Source organism: Saccopteryx leptura, chromosome 10 (assembly GCF_036850995.1).
Source record: "Saccopteryx leptura isolate mSacLep1 chromosome 10, mSacLep1_pri_phased_curated, whole genome shotgun sequence".
Taxonomy (NCBI): domain Eukaryota; kingdom Metazoa; phylum Chordata; class Mammalia; order Chiroptera; family Emballonuridae; genus Saccopteryx; species Saccopteryx leptura.
In genome coordinates this window covers 54,988,724-55,012,723 of record NC_089512.1, presented here as the reverse complement: position 1 = coordinate 55,012,723, position 24,000 = coordinate 54,988,724, and positions in this window count along the sequence as shown.

The window sequence follows — 24,000 nt, the reverse complement described above, 5'->3', positions numbered from 1 at the left end:
TATAAGGTGAACAAATCTGATAAAAATAAGAGTTATTTCATAAGTTTATTGTGAATAATTAGATGTAAAGCACATAGAATAGTGTTTGGCCCATTGTAAGAATGTTGCTATTATTGTTGCTCTTACTTATTATGATTTCTCTTATAACAATTTTCTTTTGATTTCCTCTACTGCCTATGTTGATTTTCTTTTTCTTTTCTTTTTTTTATTTATTCATTTTAGAGAGGAGGGGGGGAGAGAGAGAGAGAGAGAGAGGAGAAACAGAGAGAGAGAAGTGGGAGAGGAACTGGAAGCATCAACTCCCATATGTGTCTTGACCAGGCAAGCCCAGGGTTTCGAACCGGTGACCTCAGCATTTCCAGGTCGATGCTTTATCCACTGCACCACCACAGGTCAGGCCTGTTGATTTTCTTTAATAATAATTTGACTGCATTTTTGTTCTAAAGTCTCTGTCCCCATCAATGACAATGATAAGATAAGGTGATAAAGGTAGCAGAAACTCTATTCTTTCATGCATTTATATTTTTATACAGTTGAGCTTCCAGTGAATATAAAAGTGTATTTCATGCATTTTATTTAGATATTGTTCATGAGCATTTTCTCATGTAATTGAAAAATCTCCACATGAAGTCTCAAAATTCAGCAACAGTGGTGTTTTAGAGATTTAGATGAAACTCTGAAGTCCTATCAACTCAAGGGCCAAAGATTGTCTATTTCCAGCAGTAAGAATCTATTCAGGAATTACTACTTATCTCAGCCTTAATAAAAAACCAATGCATTTGCTATGTTTGTGCATATATTCATTCAACTAATATTAATTAACCCTATTATTTTTTTGGGTACCATGGTAAGTACAGAGGATACCACAGAGAGCAATTTTTTTTTCCCACAGAGAGCAATTCAAATATGGTTTCTGCCTCCATGAAGTTTACAGTCTGAAGAGAGAGTGAGTCATCAAATTATTGCACAAATACATCGGTATAGTCTGCAGTGGGGGAAAAACACAGCGTAATAAGAGATAATACTGTGGAGACTTTGTCTAGCCCTGGAGCTGGCATGGTAGGAGTGGGTGATAAAGAAAGAGACTCTAGGGAACTACCCCTAGAAAGAGATATTTGAACTGACAGCTGAACAATGAACAGGAGTAATCAAGTTACAGAGGCTGGGAGAAGAATTGGGGTAGAGGAAAGATTATGTTCAAGGACCCTAGGATTGGAAACAGAAAACCTGTGTATTCGAAATTAGAGAAAGGACAGAAATAGAGGTGGGTAAAGTGGGTGCATGGAGAGGAAGAATCTTTGTTAGCCCGATAAGGGCTTTTGCACTCTATTCTCAAAGCAGTAGAACTCTGAATCTTTGCACCCAGAGAATATACCTGTGCAAGACACTATCAGCAGAATTCAAAGAAGAGAAATCTATTTTCTTTGAGATTGTATAGATCATATTGGACAACAGATTTTTTTCCCAATATGTAAATGTTTCCATAAGAAATTATAAGCATATACATGAAATGGCCACAAAAATTGTAATTATAAAAGAAAATACTGGGAGAATAGTTGGTAAGTTGTATAAAGCAGGAGTTTGATAAACCTCTTTATTATGTCTTTAATGAATCTAAAAACACAAAACTAGTATAGCTTAATAGATCTTGCTAGACACAAACCTGCAATTTATGGAGTCATTTGTGGTAATAGAATATAATTAAATGGGATGCTTAAAGATGAACAAAGTTTGGGAACCACCAATATACAGTGAGAATCCAATTGGGGAAGAAGGTTGAGAAATATCAGTGATTCAAATTTTAAAAAAGTGCTCAAAAGAGGCGGTGAACCAGTGGAAAGCAAAAGGACAAGAGCTACTCATAGCCTCCAGCAATTTCCCGGTGCCTAAGGATTTCAGGATTTTAACTTTGGCTGGTCACACAGTTCTTTAGAAAATACTGCCCTTGCTCCAAATGAATGCAGAGAATGCCCTTGGGTACAAGGTAATGGGTGTCTGTTAAAGAGGATAGGTTAACAGGTAGTATCCTCATTTATATGATTTTCGATAGATAAAAGTTTATACCATCATCCAGATGTCTGCATTATCTAATTAAGAACACATGGAGCCTGACCAGATGGTGGCACAGTGGATAGAGCGTTGGACTGGGACACGGAGGGCCCAGGTTTGAAACCTTGAGGTTACCGGCTTAAGCGCAGGCTCATCTGGCTTGAGCACATGCTCACCAGCTTGAGCATAAGGTCGCTGGCTTGAGCATGGGATCATAAACATGATCCCATAGTCACTGGCTTGAGCCAAAAGGTCGCTGGCTTGAAGCCCAAGGTTGTTGACTTGAGTCCAAGATTGCTAGCTTGAGCAAGGGGTCACTCACTCTGCTGTAGCCCCCTGGTCAAGGCACATATGAGAAAACAGTTAATAAACAACTAAGGTGCCACAACAAAGAATTGATGCTTCTCATCTCTCTCCCTTCCTGTTTGTCCCTATCTGCCCCTCTATCTGACTCTCCCTCTGTTTCTGTCAAAAAGAAAAAAAAAAAAAAAACAAGAAAAAAAAAGAAAGAAAGGACACATGGATATTTGGAAACAAATGGGGATAGATAGAATATTTTACTCTTTTCCTGGAGATCTGATTTATATGCGTAAATGCCCGTATGACTTTATATCATTTTCCCTTTGTGATGGGACACATTCTTGGAAGGACCCAAGTTCCTAGGTCATTTTTCTGATCCTGTTAGATACCTAAACACCAGAAAGAGTGGTTCTCATTCTTTCGTGTACATCAGTAATACAAGCGTTACACTCATACCCTGGGAAGCACCATCCCCCAGAACTTCTAATTTAGTAGGTCTGGGATGAGGGCTAAATATTTCCATTTTTAACCAATGATGCTGCTGATCTGAGGTCTGTACTTGGAACACCACTACCCTAGGAACACCTTACTTTTGCAATCAGCCAGGGCAGAATTTGAGGCCCAGGCAAAAGCAAGGGGACAAGAAAATGTTCTTGTTAGCCTTAATTCTAAGACTCAGGAAGGTTATTCAGCCACAAGTGATTCAGGTTCTTATTCAAACTCATTTTATTCAAACATAATAAGATTGATTTTACCCATCACATTTGCTCTAAAAGTGCTATATTTTAAAAGTGGAGATGAACTGAAGTAAATTTTGTTTTGAAAATATCATGGAACATTATAGAGGTGTTACAAACCGAAGTCTGGAAATCACTGTGACAGTGACTCAGCTTCCTGTTAAAATGGAATAAAAAATATTTGTCCCACATCTCCAAATTTGGAGGGATTTCTTTTGAATCCTAGAGTAAGTGTTTTTATTTATAAGCATTTAGGTTACTTTTGTTCTGAGGCATTGGACATACAGCCCAAATGACAGTTTTGTTTTAATGCTTAACTTGACATAAGAATTTTAAGTTAAGATGTATGAAGATAGAATAGAAATAAATTATGTGTCCAAAAGAAATACTGATTTTTTTTTTCCATTCAGAAGCTGTATTTCAAACATCAGTTTAGACAAGAGAGTGAATGAGGGAGACTAGAAAGGCACAGCGGTTTTGGTACTGTAACAATACATCACTATGGTCTTTTGCTGTAGATGTAGAGTATTCTTGTTTTGCTTTGTTTTTGTTAAATAAATTCTATTTTCACTATTATTTGTGTGAGCATGAGAAAATCTGAGGTTCAGATTTAATTGATACAAATTGTTTTACTCTACTTTTAGCATTCCATATTTTTTTTTCCTTTTAAAAATATTTTTGTAAAGTTAACTCCCAAGTGTCCTATTACTCTAACCATACTTGTAAAGAAAATGTCAACATGTTCTTACCCTCAAAGAATTCACAACATAGCTGGATATTACAACTATGTTATTTCTGAATATGTTTTCTATAAATTCTCAAGTCAAAATAGGGTCAATATGCATGCAGATAAATGGTGTGCTAGCAAATATTTAACAACCAGCTTTCCAAAATAAAAAGGAGATAGAAACAAATAGACAAATACTGATTTATTGATTTCTATATCATTTGCTGATTTCTGTTGCATAAATGCCCCTATTGTGACCAATTTCAAATTACCAATGTGACATTGAGAGGCATGTGGTAAAACATTGTATAGTATCTGCAACATTAGAAATAAGTAACTTCAAGAGCATAAATAATAGCAAAATATAGTAAAAAATTAGAAAATTATAGTTTTGAGTATTTGTTACTTTTATTTTAATATAGTTTATTCAATTGTAAATTTATATAATTTAATTTTGATAGTGGAATGTTTAAAAACTAGCTTGAAAAATACCTAAAAATTTAATTGTTGGCTCTCATGAGCTTGTATGAATTGGCTCCAGCACAATACTGGACTTTCTTCCAAGAGGATGCCAAGACAAGATAAAATTGGCAAAAATTTATTGGGAGACATGCCCACAAAAGGAAATGGGAAAGGAGCCATGGGAGGCTGGGAGAATCATCATACTGTGATACAGATTCAATTCCTAGTGAAAGTGAAAAAGACTAGAGATTGCCTGGAAGTGTCGAAGTCTGCCCTGCATCTAAGGATAGTTCTATGAGGCCACCAGGGAGTCTCTGAGCCACAGTCAACCATCAAACTTGTTCATGTTTCCAAGAAGAAGACTAGGTTGGCATTCCTGCCATGATCAGTCATTCCCTGTGAGCAGCCCATGAGAAGCATGGACTGGAGGCAAATGCTAAGAAGGATGATTTTAGAGGAAGCTGGGGCCCCTGGTCAGTTCAACTTTTTGTTCTTGGACAACTGCCAGGCACAATCATATGGCTGCCATACACTCAATACTGCTGTGTCTTATGTCTTCCTCACCTGGTCTGTCACCATAAGTTTCTTTTTAGTACCCCTGTATAATCATGTTATTCCTCTCCTCATATTGAGTGGCTCCCAATGACTTTAAGAAATCCTCAAACTTTCCAACAGAATAGAGACCCCACAATGTGGCCTAAGCTTTTCTTACTATCTTCAACTCTCCACCTCTAACTTCACTAGATTTCCTGTGCTCCATTATTTTGTTCCCACCTTACCCATTTGTCCATCTATCTATCTAAAGAGTATTTTGTGAGTATTGCATAGATGTACAAACTCTGCTAATCATCATGTTAAATGAGCAGCTTATATACTCATATGAGATATAGCCATAAGTAAGCAGATGCATTTGAGAAATTGGCAACATTGTTAGCTTATCTGATTAAGATGAATTCTTAGTCATTTAAGTAAAGTTTATTGAAGAGTAGATTAATACAAATTATATATATACACATATACCACATATATGCACATATATTCACAAACATATAAATACACATATATATGTATGTGATGTGTGTATATACATAATTTCTATTAATCTACTCATTAATAAAAGTTACATATATACCTATAGAAAACATTTTACTTTAAGTAAAAATGAACATTTGTACCAATATTTGTTATTTTTTTATTGAATTTATTGGAGTGATATTGATTAATAAAACTATATAGGTTTTAGGTACAATTTCATAATACATCATGTATGTACTGTACTGTGTGTTCACCACCCCAAGTCCTGTCTCCTTCCATCACCATCTACCCCTCTTTGCCCTCTCTTGCCTACCACTTTCTCTATTGTAAATATTTGTTTTGTTTTTTCCTTTTAGTTTGAGTCTACTGATTGGGATTCCACATTATTTCTATTTTTCTCATTCTTATTTTTAAAGCATGTTTTGAGAATTCATGTTAATTTATATTCTTATGAATTTGGCACTTTTATTTTTTATTTTTCAGTTTATGCACTGAGTCTGTTATGAGGAGTTTCGCTATGAGGAAGACAGTATAGAGCAATGGCCAAGAGCACAGATACTGTAGATAGTGTTTGAAACAGGACTCTCTTGCTTAGCTGTGTGACCTTGGGAAAGTTATTTAACTGCATTCCGGTGCAATTTTCTCTTCTAAAAAGTAATGATGTAATAATAATAGTAGTTACCTAATAGGTTTATAAGAATTAAATGTGTTAATGTATGTAAAGTTGTTTAAAAAATACTCAGCACATAATAAACCTTATATGAATATTAGTCATCATCATTATCATCATTGTAATTGCAAAACAGAAATAAGTACAAGTTGCTATGGAAATACTGCAGCTGGACCAATTTTAGAATGTCAGGAAAAGCTCATGGAAAAAGAGACACAAGAGCTGAGACCTTGAAACATAACAGCTAGAATGTATCCTGATTGCCTCTGTGGCTGCCCTAGGGCCCACCACAGAGCATGACACACAGCAAAATGTGGGTAAGTGCCTATCAATTGTTAACACAACAAAGTTGGAAGTGCCGCATAAGCTAGTGACTAAGACTGGGCCCGAAGAAATGAACCCTAAACAGCAAGACAAAAAATAAAATAATATGCAATAATAAAGGAGTGGGAGACAAACACTGACATTATTCTATACTACTAAAGCATGACATTTTACTCAGCTTTTTTAATAAATTTTCTTTCATTTGCTAGATGCATTGTTATACATTAATTGGTGCCATATACCAATTAGAAGCCAAATTGCACAATGCCACTTTCTAAGAAAACTAATTTTTCACATGGATAATTACCATCGGGCTGGATCTGTTCTTTTTAGCACAATTAGTTGGTCTCTATTAGCAATTCAAATAATATTTTATAATTTCCTACCTGTGCAAGCACATGAAATTAACAAAAGAGAGATGACCTTTAATACTTAATTAAAAAATACACTTTTAATGGATTTAGACTGCACTTTTATTATTTAATGGCACCTATTTGACCAAAGACTTTATTTTAAATCTCAACACAAACCTCATAACTAGCAGTAAAACTTATTTTCCCCACTATCTTTTTTGTAGGCACACCAAATGGAAAAAGTTGTCTTCTCTACATTTAGGTAATGTAAGTATAAAAGATGATTTCCCTGTATTTCAAAATGTAATCTTTTATACAGTGTTAGATATTAACTAATTTGCATCTTAGAGTCAATCTTCCATAGCTTGATATCTTGTGCTTAGTTATAGAAACTTAAGGTGGAATTAAATGGAAAGAAAAAGTAGAATCTAAAATAGCTGAGTAATGATTCTACCTGGTCTTACCAATTGAACATTATCAAGAATAGGTTGCAAAAATTATAGCAGACCATTGTCATAACTCAAATTTTTAAACTTATTCTGGATATGATAAGTGAATTAATCTTTAAACCATTGAAGCCATAGAGCTTCATTCCATCTGCTATTATTCAGGGTGCATAGTAACAGAAAAAAGTTGGGCCCTTGCCTTTTTAAAATTTTACATCTGAGGATGATTTGGATAGTCTCTTTAAGAATGAGTCCTCTAGTAAAATGTGCTGACTTTTTATCCTAACTACATCATTTCTTAGCTAAGTGGCTTTGTAAAACATTATGCACATAAAAGCTAGTATTATAAGTTATCATTATCATTCTTATGGTTTTAGTTCAGATACATACATGTATGAACGACAGGGAAATGACTGCATTTACAATATATTAAAGTAATTGTGGTTAAAAACATTTACTCAGAGTAGAGAGCTTTAATTTGTGCAGTGCTTAATAGTTTAGAGTGTGATTTCTATTTTGAGCCTTGCCACAAGCCTGGAGGATGTGTGGGGCTCTCATTCTCACTGCTGCCTTGTCACAATTGAGAAAGCTGGCACCAGTGAGTTTACGTATTATTGAAACTCTTTTGGTTTCAAGTGAAAAAATTAAACTTAAGTTTTCACAAAGGAATGCATTGGTTTATGTAGCTAAGAATCATAGAGACAGCTTCAAGATCAGGGAAGAGCTGTCTGCATGGGTGCTGTAAGGATGGCAACTGGGAACTCAGTTCATTTTGAACTTTCTGCTGCCTCTGTGATTCTTTTCGACCTCAGAGGGGACTTTTATACATGGAGGGGATTTCTTCCAGTGTAATATATAAAACCCAGGGAAGGGTTCTGACTTCTTGGGTCACAGGACTGCTGATGCTAAGGAGTTACCGTCCTGTGATTGGCCACGCCTGGGTCATGTGCTTCCTCTTGGACAGGATTGGCAATCTGGAACCATCAGAAGTGAGATGTAAAATGGCTGGGCATAGTATAACTATCGAGTGACCTGTCCAGGGTTCCCAGTATGTGAGCTACAGTGAAGCTGAGATTGAGATCCTTGTCTCACCTCACATGTACTGCCATTTCCTCTTCATCCTTGCCCATCCTTTCTGTCTCTTCCCTGTTGCTGTATCCCCAGCTCAAACTTCAGTTATTTTTTATATGTCCTAGTCTCTATTTCAATAGATGCTGCTTTCTTCACAGTAACCCTCTGTAACCAATGCTGCCACATCGTTCTTTCTAAAGAACATTTTTTTTTGGCATGAAAATCTTAATGACTATGACACTAAGAAGAGTTGTCACCCTTGCATTCAAAAATCTCTAGAGTATGACTTATTTTGCTCAGCAACTCTGTCCTCTAAAACTGAGCTAGCTATCGGACCTAAATGTAATTTAATCTTGTCTGTCTTAATTTTCCCCCTGGTTGTTTTTCTTTCCCTCTAAAATATAATTTCTTTCATTAATTCTCACTTTAATTTGTTCCTTAATGCAAATAAAGAGCACAGTTTAATCCAAACTATCTTCTTGCTAGTGAAATAAAATTCTTAAAAGGAAATTCTTTGGATTTAAGATATTTCACAATCTGTAAGCAATCACTGCTAAATTTACAAAATGGCTATATATTCCATTTTGCAATTTTTAATTATTTTCCTAGTTTCACCAAGTTCTTTGTATATATTTTGAGAATAAGTTACAATTTAGTATTTCTATAAAACTCATATTGCTTTTCACTATATTTTTATCTAAAAAAGGTATTGTATTAATAGTTTATTTTCTGAATACTTTGTACTTAAGAACATATTATTATGGTCAGTATAGGTACCTGTATAGAGGATCATTGCTGTTTTACTTAGAATATACACTTCTCACAAAAATTAGGGGATCAGAAAACGTGCAGATACTCTAGTACTTTCAGCATTTTGTACAGTGCATTTTCACCAATGAAATAAAAGTTGGTTTTGCATTCATTTACATAACCCAACAACTTTCTTTTACTTGTCGCTTGTTTTTTCTGATGTTCTTGTTTAATAAAAAAAAAAAAATCAAATGTTTCTTTTCTTATTGCTTCATATTCATTTTGAAATATCCCCTAATTTTTTGTGAGCAGTATATTTATGCTCTTCATTTCTTCAATGAGTGTTTAGTGTTTAAAAGTGTCAGACTCTGTTCAAAACTACAGACCAGACAGGAACAAGACAGACAAAGTCTCTACCCTCCTGGGAAGAAGGTTAGAAACAAATACATTATTTCCTCTCACATTTTAAGCTGACCTAATAGCCTTCTGACTTAATACAGCTAATAAATTCTCTAAAGTTAGTTTAAGTTGATTGCTGTCTCTTGGATACCAAAGCATTCTGACACGTATAACTTTCCTCAGTTATGGCATGTCAAAGATGGCAATGACTGCCCTATATATCTCCAGAGGTTTTGGTAAGGATAGAATAAGAAGTCACACTAAAATTAATGATTGTGTCATTTATTTTAAAAAGATAGTGTCATTGCAAATAGTAACAATATCATTGCAACTAATAAAAATAATATCACTCCACTGTATTATTTATTTATTATATAACTGTAATATGAATAAATACACTCAGGACATGCATCTTGAAAAAATATAGAGGATCACATGCCAAGTGATTGTATAGAGCCTGCCTGATAAGGGAAGAGAATTATCTTCCTGTCTTCTAATCCTTAGTGTTTTATTTCCTTTAAACCTTAGAATATCACAGTTAGAAATGGCCTGGGAGTATATATAATTTTATTTTGGTTTTCATACCAAACCCAGGCAGGAATTTTAGATCTGTTTCCATTCGGTTCTAGCATTCGCTCTTACTGTGGTAGTATAAGCCTTCCATTCGAAGTGAGCCAGCCTTATCTTAGCCTCTTCATTGCCATCTCTGTGACATCAGACAACATTTAGGACCTCCAGATTCTTCAAAGGCTACATTAGGTACCTACTCATTTGAACAGGTTGACTTTCTCTATTAATGATCAATATTTTGTCATTCTCTCTTAGCATTTTTCAATTTCTTTTCAATTACATTTTTACCTTAGATGCCAATGGGGGTTAACAAGCCAAATATGTGTAGGGAACACTCCATCTTCCACTTGGAAACTAATGGTGCATATTTACATTAAAGATTCTGAGATGCTTTGTAACAAATACACAACCCTTTATAGGTATTTAATTCAGTTACCCAGTTTATTGATCATGGAAACCTCCCTCTTTTCCTACTCTAAGTATACATATTAACATTCTTGGAATCCGAAAGAGAAGATGTTAGAGCATACAAAGACTCTTTTTTTAAAAATTGATTTTTAGAGAGAGGAAGGGAGAGAGAGAGACAGAGAGAGAGATTTGTTGTTCCACTTATTCAAGCATTCATTGGTTGATTCTTGTTTGTGCCCTGACTGGGGATCAAATCTGCAACCTTGGAGTATCAGGACAATGCTCCAACCAACTGAGCTACCCAATGAGGACCGTACAGAAACTGATTATTTCCTGGGTCTTTGTTTTGTTTCTCATTTCAGTTTCCAATATTCCAGTTTCTAAGGGAATTTCTCTTCTGATCTTTAACAGTGGCTAGTTCACTGGCTAACTGCAGCATGTAATCAGCTGATTATAATTGATTATTGAAAGTATGAAGAAGCTTCTTATTGATTGAGCAAAGGTATGTCAAGAAATGACCCTGACTGGATTTTAAGTCAGACTTTACTGCTAATTAGTCATATTATTTTAGGAAAATGATCTAATATCTCTGATAATTACTTAGTGGCTTATATAATGGGGAATCTATCTACACTACTCTAGCATTTTAAAAAAGCTACTTAGCAGAAGGCATGGGTTCTTAATAAATATTGATTCTCTTTTTTGTCTAAAGCTCAGTGAAAGAAAAATTAGGTTTAGTGAGATGCATTCTTACTTCGTAAATTGCATGACTAAATTTAGTGAAGAATTTTCTCTTGTTTTAAATAAGAGAACCTGTGTAAATCAGTGGCGTACTATAAAAATAATGCAGGAATCTATTAAATATATCAATTCTTGGACATCACCCAGATGTTCTGAATTCTGAACTCTAGAAATCAGACCTCTATTTTAACAAATTTTTCTAAATAATATTATGTAATGGTCCATATCTTGCTTTTGAGGCTCCCTAATCAATGTGTTGGAATGGATAAATTTCCATTTACCTCATTGATTCCCTGTGTGTTAACACAGCCATTGTTCATTTCTTTAACAATCTAGTGATTAAATGTACAAGGCTGTCTTTGTATTAAATATGCATTTAATATCCTATGGTTACTGCTGACAACACAGTGAAAAGAAACTAAAGGCATTAAATAACTATAGATCTATCTGGACAAGAAAGGATGAAGCACAGAAGCAGGTGAGAGCTTTCAACATGTTTTGGATGATGGAGCAGGGACAAGGAATGGACCCAAAGAGAATGAAACACAAGAGAGAAAGCAAAAGAGTAAGTGCTTATAGAAGCCTGATGAAAAGTGACAAGGTCATTTTTCAGACACATAAATATTCTGCAACTAGAAACACCAATCTGTATAAAGAAAGTAAGTATAAAGAAAATTTAAATTCCAAGATTCTAGGCTCACTTATTGAGTCTTTCAGAGAATTTCTGGGAGACCAGATGCAATAGATGTATGACTGAGGCACCAGTCTGATAAAAAGAGTAATTAGACACATACCCACAATTCTGAGGTTCTCTAGTCCTCTTTTCCTAAATGCATGACCAGACCATACTCCCTAGAACTACCTCTACCCCTTTCAACTGAAGCACTCACATAGCCAGATCACTATTGTCAGTATATTCTAGTCTCTAGGTTGGCTCATTTGTGAGAGGAGTCAAATAGCTTTAGTGTCTTCCAATTAAAATTACAATATGTAGACAGCAAAAGACCACCAATGATTTGTGGTAAGCCTTCAATATGAAAGAGCAAGAGATCAAAGCACAGAAAAATAGGAAAAGAAAAATCAAGAATAATGAAGGTAACAAAATAAATTGCATTTTAAACTGATGTTCTTGGAGAAATTAAGAAAAAATCATCTACTCATGAAATAAGATGACCTTTTGAAAAAAAAATACTCTTGGTAACTATAATTTTAGCAACTGAAATTTAAGATAGTGGAAGTGTTAGAAGATAATGTCAAAGACCACACAATAGAATTGCAGCAGAGAAAAGGTGAGAGTTAATCAAGGAGATCAACATCCACTTAATAATGTTATAGGAAAAAAGATGGAGAAAACAATGGCAAAGTGTCAAAGAACTAATATAAGAAAATCTCTCAGATCTAAGAATAGCGAAGATAGAGAGAAGATCCTACTTTAACAGAGAGGAAAGAAAGACAATGAAGCAGGTGACGTACAAAATATCTGGTATCAATTACATTCAGCAAACACTGAAATATGAAAAATAAATAAAAGTATTAAACTCTGATTTAAGAGAATGTATTTAATAAAGACATTTGAAGACAAGGAAAATCTCATTTTTATTTACTGCACCTTTCTCAGGAAGTTGTAGATATGTTTGTTATCAACATGGGGAAACACACCAAGATAGAAGAAAACATGGAATTCAGGAAATAGCTTTCTCAAGGTTGATGTTTCAGTTGATAGTGAGGGGAAGTCCCAGAATAGAAGCTTTGTAGCTGGCCTAAAGGAACACCAAAATCATTTGGAATAGAAAGGCAGAAGGCTCCAGGGGGAGTTCCCCAAAAAGAAAAATGAAAATTATGTATTTGACATCATGGAAAACCATATGGAGAGGCTTCTGTATGTTGTGGGAAGAACTAGCTTAGCTACATTGAAAAACACAAAGCTATTAGTATAGATACCTGGCCCTGGCTGGTTGGCTCAATGGGTAGAGTGTTGGCCCAGCGTATGGATATCCTGGGTTCAATTCCCGGTCAGGGTACACAAGAGAAGCGACCATTTGCTTCTTTGCTCCTTCCTTTCCTCCTTCTCTTTCTCATTTCCTCCTGCAGCCAGTGGCTCAATTGGTTCGAGCTTTGGCCCCCGGCCCTGAGGATAGCTTGGTTGGTCCAAATGCATCAGATCAGTTGAATCAAGCATTGGCCCAAGGCGGGGGTTGCCAGGCGGATCCCAGTCAGAGTGCATATGGGAGTCTGTCTCACTATCTCCCCTCCTCTCACTTAAAAAAAATAGATAGATAACCAAATTCTGATGATTTATTTAATTGGTAAATATGAAATAAATATTTTAGAAGAATGAGTCTATAGTAAGTAGATATTTATAGAGATGGCAAAGAGTGACCTAAGGAAAGTAAACCTTTATGTACTGTAATATAAAGTTAACATAAAATGTTATGATATATATATATATATATATATATATATATATATATATATATAAAACTTTCTGAATAAATTCAGAAATAGCAATATGAACATATTATGAAGATCTGTGGCAGTAAATAACAGAAGAGTTAAACATGGTTAACTGTGTGGTTGAGGAGGGTGATAAAAGATAGTTGAATGGAAATGCTTATTACCAGTATATCCTTTGTTATTGTTTCTCACTGACCATTAAAAACTCTGTACATTACTTTGATTAGAAATAAAGTTTATAATATTTAAAATGTACAGGTCCATTAATTAGTATCATCACATACTCTTTCTTTTTCCTCTTGAAAAAATATAAAAATGAGAAGAAAAATATTGTGAACTTTTATTTTACTGTGAGGTTTGCCAAAACTTGCTGGTGTCTTGATCTGTGTGACAGTTCATGGCATTAGAGAATCGGAGAATTAGGTTTCTGTTCTGTGTTTATTTTTAACTATCATAAGATCTTGTTATAAATGAAAAAGTACTTCAATAGGGGCTCTTAAGGCAATTGTTCTTTGGAGATGATATCTACAAAATGTGATTATCTCTAATGGCATTATCCTCATTGGTAATAAACCAGAGCTGGACTCCTACTGAGAGACTTCTTTAAGGTGATTTAGAGGAAGATGCATATAGTAATCTCCAAACAAATGGAGGAAAGGGTTTAAAAATTGGTCATTCAAGTCACATAATGATTCTCTTCAGAGTTCTGAAAAGCAAGATTGAAAACTTGGTGAAGAAATGGGAATCAATGGATACAGAATGGCAAGTTGGTTTTAAATGTAGGTTTCATTATTATTCAGGTATGATGAGGTTAGCAGATCAGGAGGCAACTGCCATTGGAAAGATTGTTTGTTATTCACTGTTCCCAATAGGAGAATCATGCCACACCATGCAGGGTATGTGGGAAGTACCAGGGTCACTCAGGATAAAGAACCTGAATAGATACTTCTCTAAATAGGACATAAAGATTTCCAATAGATATAAGAAAAGATGTTCAATGTCACCAATCATCAGATAAATGTATATTAAAACTATAGTGAGATATTACCTCACACCAGTCAGAATGGCTATCCTCAATAAATAACAAACATCAATAAATGACAAACAAGTGTTGTCAAGGGTGTGGAGACAAGGGAACCCTTGTACACTCTTGGTAGGAATGAAGATTGGTACAGTCACTGTTGAAAGCAATATGGAGTTACTTCAAAAAAGTAAAAGTGGAACTGCCTTATGACTCAGATATTCCACTTCTGAGAATTTATCTGAAGAAATCTAAAAGACTAATTTGAAAGAATATATGTACCCCTGTGCTCATTGCAGCATTAGTTACAATAGCCAAGATTTGGAGGCAGCCCAAGTGCCCATCAGTAGATGAGTGGATAAAAAAGCTGTGGTATATTTACACAATGGAATACAGCGTGACCATAAAAAATAAAGAAATGTTACCTTTTGCGGCAACATGGATGGACCTGGAGAACATTACACCAAGTGAAATAAGCCAGTCAGACAAAGGCAAGTACCAAATGATTTCACTCACATACAGAATCTAATGACCAAAATGAACTAAAAAGCATATTAGAGATACATAGAGAGTAGGCTGACAGTTGTTGAAGGTGAGGGCCTGGTGAAGAGGTGGATGGATTGAGCAAAGAAAGTAAAAAAATAAAAAATAAAAAAGGAAAGAAAAATCTCATGGACATGGACAGCAGTATGGTGATTGCCAGGGAGTGGGAGGAGGAGGGAGGGGGATAAATACTGATGGAAAAAACTTGACATGGGGAAGGATGAACACACAATACCATGTACAGGATGTGTTGTAGAATCAGGCACCTGAAACCTGTATAATTATGTTAACCAGTGTCACCCCAGTAAATTCAATTAAAAAATTATATTGAGGTAACATTGTTTTATTACAAATTGATATCTGTAAGTCCAATATCATACTCACCAGCAAAATTCTCGTTTTCTTTTGTCCCCATACAATTGTGCCCCTTTCCTCATTTCACTTTCTCTCCAACCCTGTTCCACTCTTGGTAACCACCAATCTGTTGTCTCTATAAGTTTTAGTTTTCTTTTGTTTGTTCTTTTATTTTATTTAAGTTTTTGCTTTTATACCCCACATATCATAAAGTCATAAAATATTTGTTTTTTTCCTTCTAACTTATTTTACTGAGCACAGTACACCTTGCATAATTCATTCATGTTGTCACAAGTGGCAGGATTTCACCCTTTTTATGGCTGCATAATATTCCACTGTGTTTATATACCTGATCTTCTTTATCCATTCATCAATACTCTGTAGATGTTCTTATTTATTGGCTGTAGAAAATGCTAAAGTCTCCACTAAAAATTATTAGAGGTAAACAAATACAGTAAAATTGCAGAAATAAGACAAAAAAATTAAATTTGGGATCACAAAAGACTCCAAATAGTCAATTATTCCTGATTAAAAACAAAAACAAGAACCAAAAAAACCAAAAAACAAAAAAAGACAAAGCTGTAGGGATCACACATCTTGATTTCTAACTACTACAAAGCTATATAGTAAACAAAGCAGCATAGTATTGGCCAAAATGCAAACATATGGATCAATGGAATGGTTATTTGCTATTTCTAAGAATTGGCTAGCCCTGAACTCTGGTTGGATAGCTCAATTGCTTCGAGCATTGTCTTGAAGCACAGAGGTTACCAGTTTGATCCCTGGCCAGGGCACATACAGGAACAGATTGATGTCCCTATCTCTGTCTCTCTCCCTTCCTCTCTTTCTAAAATCAATAAAATAAACATTAAAAAATGACATTATAAAAAGAATTGACTAGCTCTGGGAGGCACAGTCTCTCCCCAGCTGGGGAAACCCCAAAGGCCTAGTCTTGAAAATAAGAAACTATAAGTATTATACAAGGGAACCCAGAGGATGCCAAAGGATAACAAAGATGCAGACATAGGACAAAAAAGCAAGAGGAGTAATCGTAAGTTGTAGTAGACTTCCAGAATTAATTAGACCTTTAGTCTTTGAAAGCACAGATGCAAGCAGAGCAGGATTGCCAACAGGGATAAAATGGACCCAGCCAAGGTCTTCTGAGTAAAACCTTACTGGCTCAGACCTGAATCAGTCCCAAGGTGAAAAAAGAATGTCCGGGAGAAGGTGGGTGGAAGGGAGTAAAGTAGGACAAATATATGGTGACAGAAAATGATTTGACTTTGGGTGAGGGGAACACAACATAATCAGCAGTTCAAATGCTACAGAAGTATTTACCTGAAACCTATGTACTCTTATTGATCAATGTCATTTTGTTAAATTTAATTTTCTAAATAAAGTTAAAAAAGAAAAAGAAAGAGAATATGAGATTGGGCAACTCAAACAACTTCAACAAAATGTGGGCACATATGATGTGCCAGACTGTGCTAGACATTGCAGGGATACAAATTTGAGTATGATGGAGCCTCAAAGAGGTATGAAACAGGTCAAAGTTAAACATAAAACAACAGTTGAGTAATTCAAATGTCTTGGTGGTTATACAAACCAAGGGAAATGGGTAGAGATGGCAAATAGATGCTGTCTTCCATTCTAGCACCAAGGCAGACATGACTAATTGATCCTGATGTTCCTTGTCTTTTAGTCAGTTCTGATCCCTGACTTCCTTTCAGCAGAGTCTCTCTGAAGCCCCTGCAATGATCAAAGTTAACACACCTGCCATTCTTCAGTAGATGCTCTAAGGTGGGGAACTGAGAACCAGAAAAGCTTTCTGAATGAGTAATGTTTAAGTTTACCTAAGAAGGATGAATGAGTTTTCAGAGATCTCTTAACTGGGAGTTGTGGGTAGAATGGTTTTAATAGCCCAAGCAGCAGGAACAAACATATGGTGGTTGGGCAGTTTGGATAACTGATGAATAGTGATTATGCAGTCTGGCTAGAATTTGAGCTACGTGTAAGAAAAGGATAGTTAGGTCACACTAAATGCCAAATGCAAAGATTATAAAAGTAATGCAGCTAATATTCCTGTGTGCTTATAATGTTCTAAGCAATATAATAGTCTAAGATATACACATACACACACATAGATATGCATATATAGATATATTATAGCAAACATTATTTCTAAGTGAAATATATTCTATATTTGTATTTATATATTTATTATTTAAATATAGTTACTTGTTAATATATTTATTATAGATTATATATTAACAATATATCTGCTTATTATATATTTATGTATGCTATATATAATATATATATATCTTGCTTATATGTTCTATGTAACATTGTTATAATTAACTCCAGTCTACAGGCAAATAAACTGTAAACAGACAAGTAAAATAACCTGCTTAACTGTACATAGGCAAAACAGGACAGGGCCTAGATTTAAAAGCAAGCAACCTGCCCTGGCCAGTTGGCTCAGTGGTAGAGTGTCGGCCTGGTGTATAGAAGTCCCGAGTTCGATTCCCAGCCAGGGCACACAGGAGAAGTACCCATCTCCTTCTCCACCCTTCCCCCTCTCCTTTCTCTCTGTCTCTCTCTTCCCCTCTCGAAGCCAAGGCTCCATTAGAGCAAAGTTGGCCCGGGCACTGAGGATGGCTCTGTGGCCTCCACGTCAGGCACTGGAATGGCTCCGGTTGCAAAGGAGCAATGCCCCAGATGGACAGAGCATTACCCCCTAGTGAACATGCCAGGTGGATCCCCATCGGGCGCATGCGGGAGTCTGTATGTCTGCCTCCCTGCTTCTCACTCCAGTGGTGGGGTGAGGAAGCAAACAGTCTTAACCATTATACCATTCTACATTATTTTATAGTACTATATAATTTGTAGATGTTGAGAAGCTGTTGGTTTCCAAGGTAGATAATGATACCATTGAACATGGGCTTTAGGAAGATCTGCCTAGAAGTAGTGTTTAAATAGTTAGGTAGTGATAGTGATAGAAGGAAATAACTGGATTTTTTTGTATTATGATTTTTCTAGGCTGTAATATAAAAGTGCTTTTACGAATCGTCTTATGAATAATTACAAACCTCCAAATTCTATTTCTCCAGGGAGTACTATTGCATGCATAAAAATAAGAGCAAGAACAGGTAGCAGATACTTGAAAATGGAATTGAAAAGCATCTGTTATATTTATATGCAGCATAAAGTGAATTCCTGAATCTCTGAACTTTCTAATCACTTGAGGAATTTTGTGGCAGCAGAGTTGGTCTATTAACATGCTTCATTCAGGCAGATAAGTGAGCCCGGGGTAGTGGGGGAAGGGTGGTTAAGTTGTTCTTTGAATGACAGTGTCTAAAATTGTAAATTTAAATAAGGAAGAACAATCATTTATCCCAGTGGGGGAAAAAATATTTCCAGATTTCTGCTTGGATTCACACCTACAAGTACTCCTTTTCTTTGACTATCATCTAGAATTCTTTTTTGACACCAGGTGAGTGAATACAGGCAGTTGTCTTTCTCAGTAGTTTTGGAATGCCTGGCTTGATCTTGCTGATGCCATAGCTTTCATATATAACATATATAATTTTAAATATCTTTGTATGTAAAGGGATATACCTCTGTTGAGATGTACCTTTTTATCTCCCACTCAATAAAAGCTTATTTGAGTACGATTGTGGACAATGTTACTACAGAAAGAATTCTAAATTTATTCTGGTTTATTAAATGATAGCAAAGCACTCACAAACTTCAGAAATTTGTCATAAAATTGGTTGGAGCACATTTCTCAACTGATGATCACTTATGGGCATACTAGTGAATCCTGATGTGAAGAGCTACTGTGCTCACAGAGGATTTTGTCCACTCGTCCTCTTTTTAATTTAACTTGAATTTTATATAATGCTTTTTAGAGAGAGAGGAAGAGAAAGGGAGGGAAAAAAGGAGAGCAACTTTGATTTGTTGTTCCACTCATTTATGCATTCATTGGTTGACTCTTGTATGTGCCCTGACCCAAGATCAAATTGGCAACCTTGGTGCGATCCTCTCACCCACTGAACTGTCCTCTTATATCCACTTCTTCCACCATTCCATCACGCAGACATTTTCCATTTGTAAAAAAAACCCTGGCTTTTTATTCACTACAAATTCTCCTTTATCCAGCCTACAGACAATTATAGCAATACCTTCTAACTGAAGAAAAACGTATGCATCTTCAGTATTCAGTAATGTCTTTTCATGGCATGTCCACCGCAGTTTTTAAAAGAATCTACTTGTCCCCTGCACAGGCACTAATAAAAACACCAATTTCTCCTTTTAATTATAAAATAAAAAAATTGATAAAGAGTGGAGAACTTTCTTGTTTTTTTGGGGTTTTTTTTTTTTTTGTATTTTTCTGAAGCTGGAAACAGGGAAGCAGTCAGACAGACTCCCGCATGCGCCCGACCGGGATCCACCCGGCACACCCACCAAGGGGAGAAGCTCTGCCCATACAGGGCTTCGCTCTGATGCAACCAGAACCATTCTGGCGCCTGAGGCAGAGGCCACAGAGCCATCCCTAGCGCCCGGGCCATCTTTGCTCCAATGGAGCCTCGGCTGCAGCTGTGGGAGGGGAAGAGAGAGGCAGAGAGGAAGGAGAGGGGGAGGGGTGGAGAAGCAAGAGAGGAGAACTTTTAAATGTGACTTTTTCGAGGCTGAATATATGAAAAGCAACAAGATTTTTTTTGTTTTTCTTAGAAAATGAATAAAATTAGAAGTAACTTTATTATAACATAAATGCCTATTGTATCATGTGTGGTCAGTGAAAGTATTCCTTGAGTATTTACATGTTTTTATTCAGAAAAAAATAACTTCAAATTTATAAAAAGCTGGACACAATTTATACTCACATTTTATGCTTCCCATTGTAGTAAAATTTGAATGGGGATGCAATCACTGACTATACTTTTAAAAAAAGTTTTGCATAGAGTTTAATTTAGAACTTTTGTACATAAGGGGGTAAAAAGTGTACAATGCATGTCATCCTAATGGTGGTGTTGGTGAAGCACTTTGAAATAATGTTTCACTTCCTGGACTGGATTCAGCACTTTATTAAAGGGCCACATCTTCTTCACCTGGCTGGGTTTTAGTTGTCTGCAAGATTTCCATCAGGGCTGATAATTCCAAACACATGGATGGGTCTTTCTCCCATTGTAAAGCCAGTAGCCACGCCACCATCAGAGCCGCCTGGCCCGTGCAGGTTCGTATTGGATTTGGACAGATGGTAATGCAACAACGGAGCCAAGAACTAGTGGGCCATTACCTTTTAATCCTAGTTTGCACCCGGTGGGTAAGAAATACACATAGTGAGAAAACACTTCTTTTTCCATTCAGGGCTCCCAAAGCCACTGACTTATCCAAGTATTCCTAAAATCAAAGGTCTCTACCTCACCAGCCTTATTCACCTCTGTTCCCCATCTCCCTCTCTCTGCACAAACTCTACACAACTGGCTTCTCCTTCAGCACTCTGCCATCTTGGCTGCTTCTCCTCTCCTCCACGTGGCCTTTCTCTGCTCTTCCCTCTAATGCTAATCTCAGGAACCAAAAGAGAGCAAGCTCTTGCTCTGCCCCACTTTATAGTATATAAATTAAAACCTTTTAATCCAATATATAAACAAGGAAGTCTCTGATACAAAGTCACTTATCTGAGGCATGATGGCATTCCTCATGAGAGTGTACCACCCCACATCATGCAATCAGTCAAGGGTGTGGGGAAAAGCTTAGTCTTAAAACTAAGCCTTAGGCTATACCCACCCTGCCTGCTTACAGCCTGTCCCCCACACCCAATGCAAACTATAAGCGAGCAAACATATATATCATATTTACAAACTTATTTGACCAACACCCATCTTTCCAGGCATTGAGAACTGGGACTCTTTTCACCTTGAATTTGGAAGTACCATTCTGAACCTTGCTGATGAAAATAGGCTCAGGATAAAAAGTTTCCTAAGCCACTTAGCACTTGCAAAGTTCCATTAAATTGTGGTTGTAGCTTCTTGAACATTCATGCTATGCAACTGGGTTATGGTCCCTGCATATCTCTCTTTGGCCCTAAATAAGGATGCTGGGAGTCATAGGTCTATAAGACCTACAAAGTTCCCTTTTTGTCATGTGTTGTTTTATATTTTCTTCCTGTACAGACTCATTTAAACAGTTTAGTTGTTTTTACTGTTTGTTTACATGGTTTCTGAGCATCCAAATACTTTGCCAACATATTTTAGTGCCTCTGAATAACTACATGGTATACTTTTTGTACCAAATTAGTAGTGACTTAGAAAGCTCTAAATATTCAAAGAATGTACCTGGGGCATTAGAGCCATAGTTCTGGGAATTTATTTAACCTATATTGATATAATTAATTTGAAGGATAATGGCTTATCTCTTTAAATAAAAGGGATTTTCAAGCTTAGCTAACCCCTGTGGGAGAAATACAGGGCGGTGCTATAGACCATAGAGTGTAGTGTCTAGAGCAGTGTTTCCCAACCTTTTTTGTGCCATGCCCCACCTTAACCTTTCTAAAATTTTTATGTCCCCCTCTATGTAACATACATAATTTTTAACATTAAAAAATTGATTTGTTCACTTAATAAGCATAAATGATAGGTTCTAGGAAGAAATCACTATGAAATTGTTAACAAAACACAGTAAGTAAAATTTCAAAACATATAATGAAAAACAGAAATTTAAATTCCAAATAATTTTAATACAGATTTTTCTATATTAATTTATTATTTTAATTTAGTGTGATCCTTGCGCTTGATGCTTGCTGCACAGAGATTTTATATTAGGTTCCAATTTGGTTAGCTTTAGTCTCAAGTCTCCACGTTGTGTTATATCCAGCCGATTTCTTTTTTTTATCAGTAAATCATTTACAGCACTAAATTCACATTCAGCTAAAAATGAAGATGGAAATGGTAGCAATAGTTTTCTTGCACATTTGGTTGAATTTGGGTATTTGATTTCTGTTTCCTCACAAAGCCATGCCATCGCTCCTTTGATATTAAATAAAGCTTTAACTGACTCATCATTTTGCAATTCTGCGAGTTCTTCTTGATACTGCATATTTGATATATCAGACAAATCCACTAACATTGGCTGCATCATCCATGTTGGGAAATCAATTTGTTTTAAATCAGAAAATCTTTCTTTTAAATCAGCCGATAGAATATTCAAATGATTGACAATAACAAGTAAAGCGGTATCAGTTACTTCACATTTTTGGAGCCAATGAAACTGTTTAAAGTTTTTGTTGTTAATATGTTTCTGACATAACTCAATATTGGTAATAAAACCAAATATCTTTGCTTTTGCATCGACAAGAGTTTTATTTGTTCCTTGAAGTTGCTTATTTAATATATTTAGTTTTTCAAAGATATCAGCTAAAGAACTCACAAATGCTTTACCATCTATTGTTAACAGATACTTCATTTCAGGTTTGTCGCTTAAAAAATCACTAAGAGTATCAAACAGTTCCATAAATCTTTTCAAACAGTTTCCTTTAGATAGCCATCTGACTTCAGTATGAAGTAAAAGTCTCACATGGTCTTCATTTTGTTCTTCACAAAATAGCTTGAAAAGACGCTCACATTTGGCACTAGCTTTAATAGCATTAACAGACTTTAATACTGTATGTAATACTTCATTCAGAACAGGCGAGATGTTTTTAGCTACCAAGTTTTCCCTATGAATAACACAATGCACAAGAATCATTTCTGGATTCGCATCTTTCATCAATTTTAAGCAGCCATTTTTCTTGCCCATCATATTGGGAGTACCATCTGCAGCACAAGATGTTATATTTTTCATTGGTATATCATTGACATCTAAGTAGTTTTTTAGCTTATTATATATATCTTTGGAGGTAGTGGTGCTTTCTAATCTTTTACAGAACAACATTTCTTCAGCAAAATGTCCTTTATCAATATATCTTATGTAAGTTATCAATACTGCCTCACTGTCTCTCAAAGTTGATTCATCCATTTGCAAGGAGAATTTTCTTGTTTTCAGCTTTTCAATAAGTTGTTTTTCAATATCCTCACTCATTTCGTCTATTCTTCTGCTAACAGTATTGTCACTGAGTGGCATAGCTTTTACATCTTTGTCATCTTTTTCAAGAACCGTTTTAAGAAATGCTGATATTGACAGTTTTATTAAATTCTCTCCTATAGTGTGATTTTCTCCAGTTTTAGCAATGAATAAAGAAATTTGATAACTAGCCTCAAGAACATGATTATTAGTTGAAGTATGAGCAGTAAATAGAGACTTTAATGTTGTTCTTTTTTCAAAAATTTTCTTTAAAGTTTTAAAGTAACTCAAATCTGAATTAATATGAGCACTATGTTTCACCTTCAAATGCGCCTCAAGACGACCTCATTTCATTGATTCGTTGGTCAAGCATTGCTGGCATAAAAGACAAAAAGGAATCTGCTCATCGTGAACAGCGGGTATGAACCCAAATTTTAAATATTCCTCTGAATATTGACGAGTTTTTTTCTTGCTTGCACCACTCATTTTACTATGGGCTATAAGAAATAAAAATAAGATCAA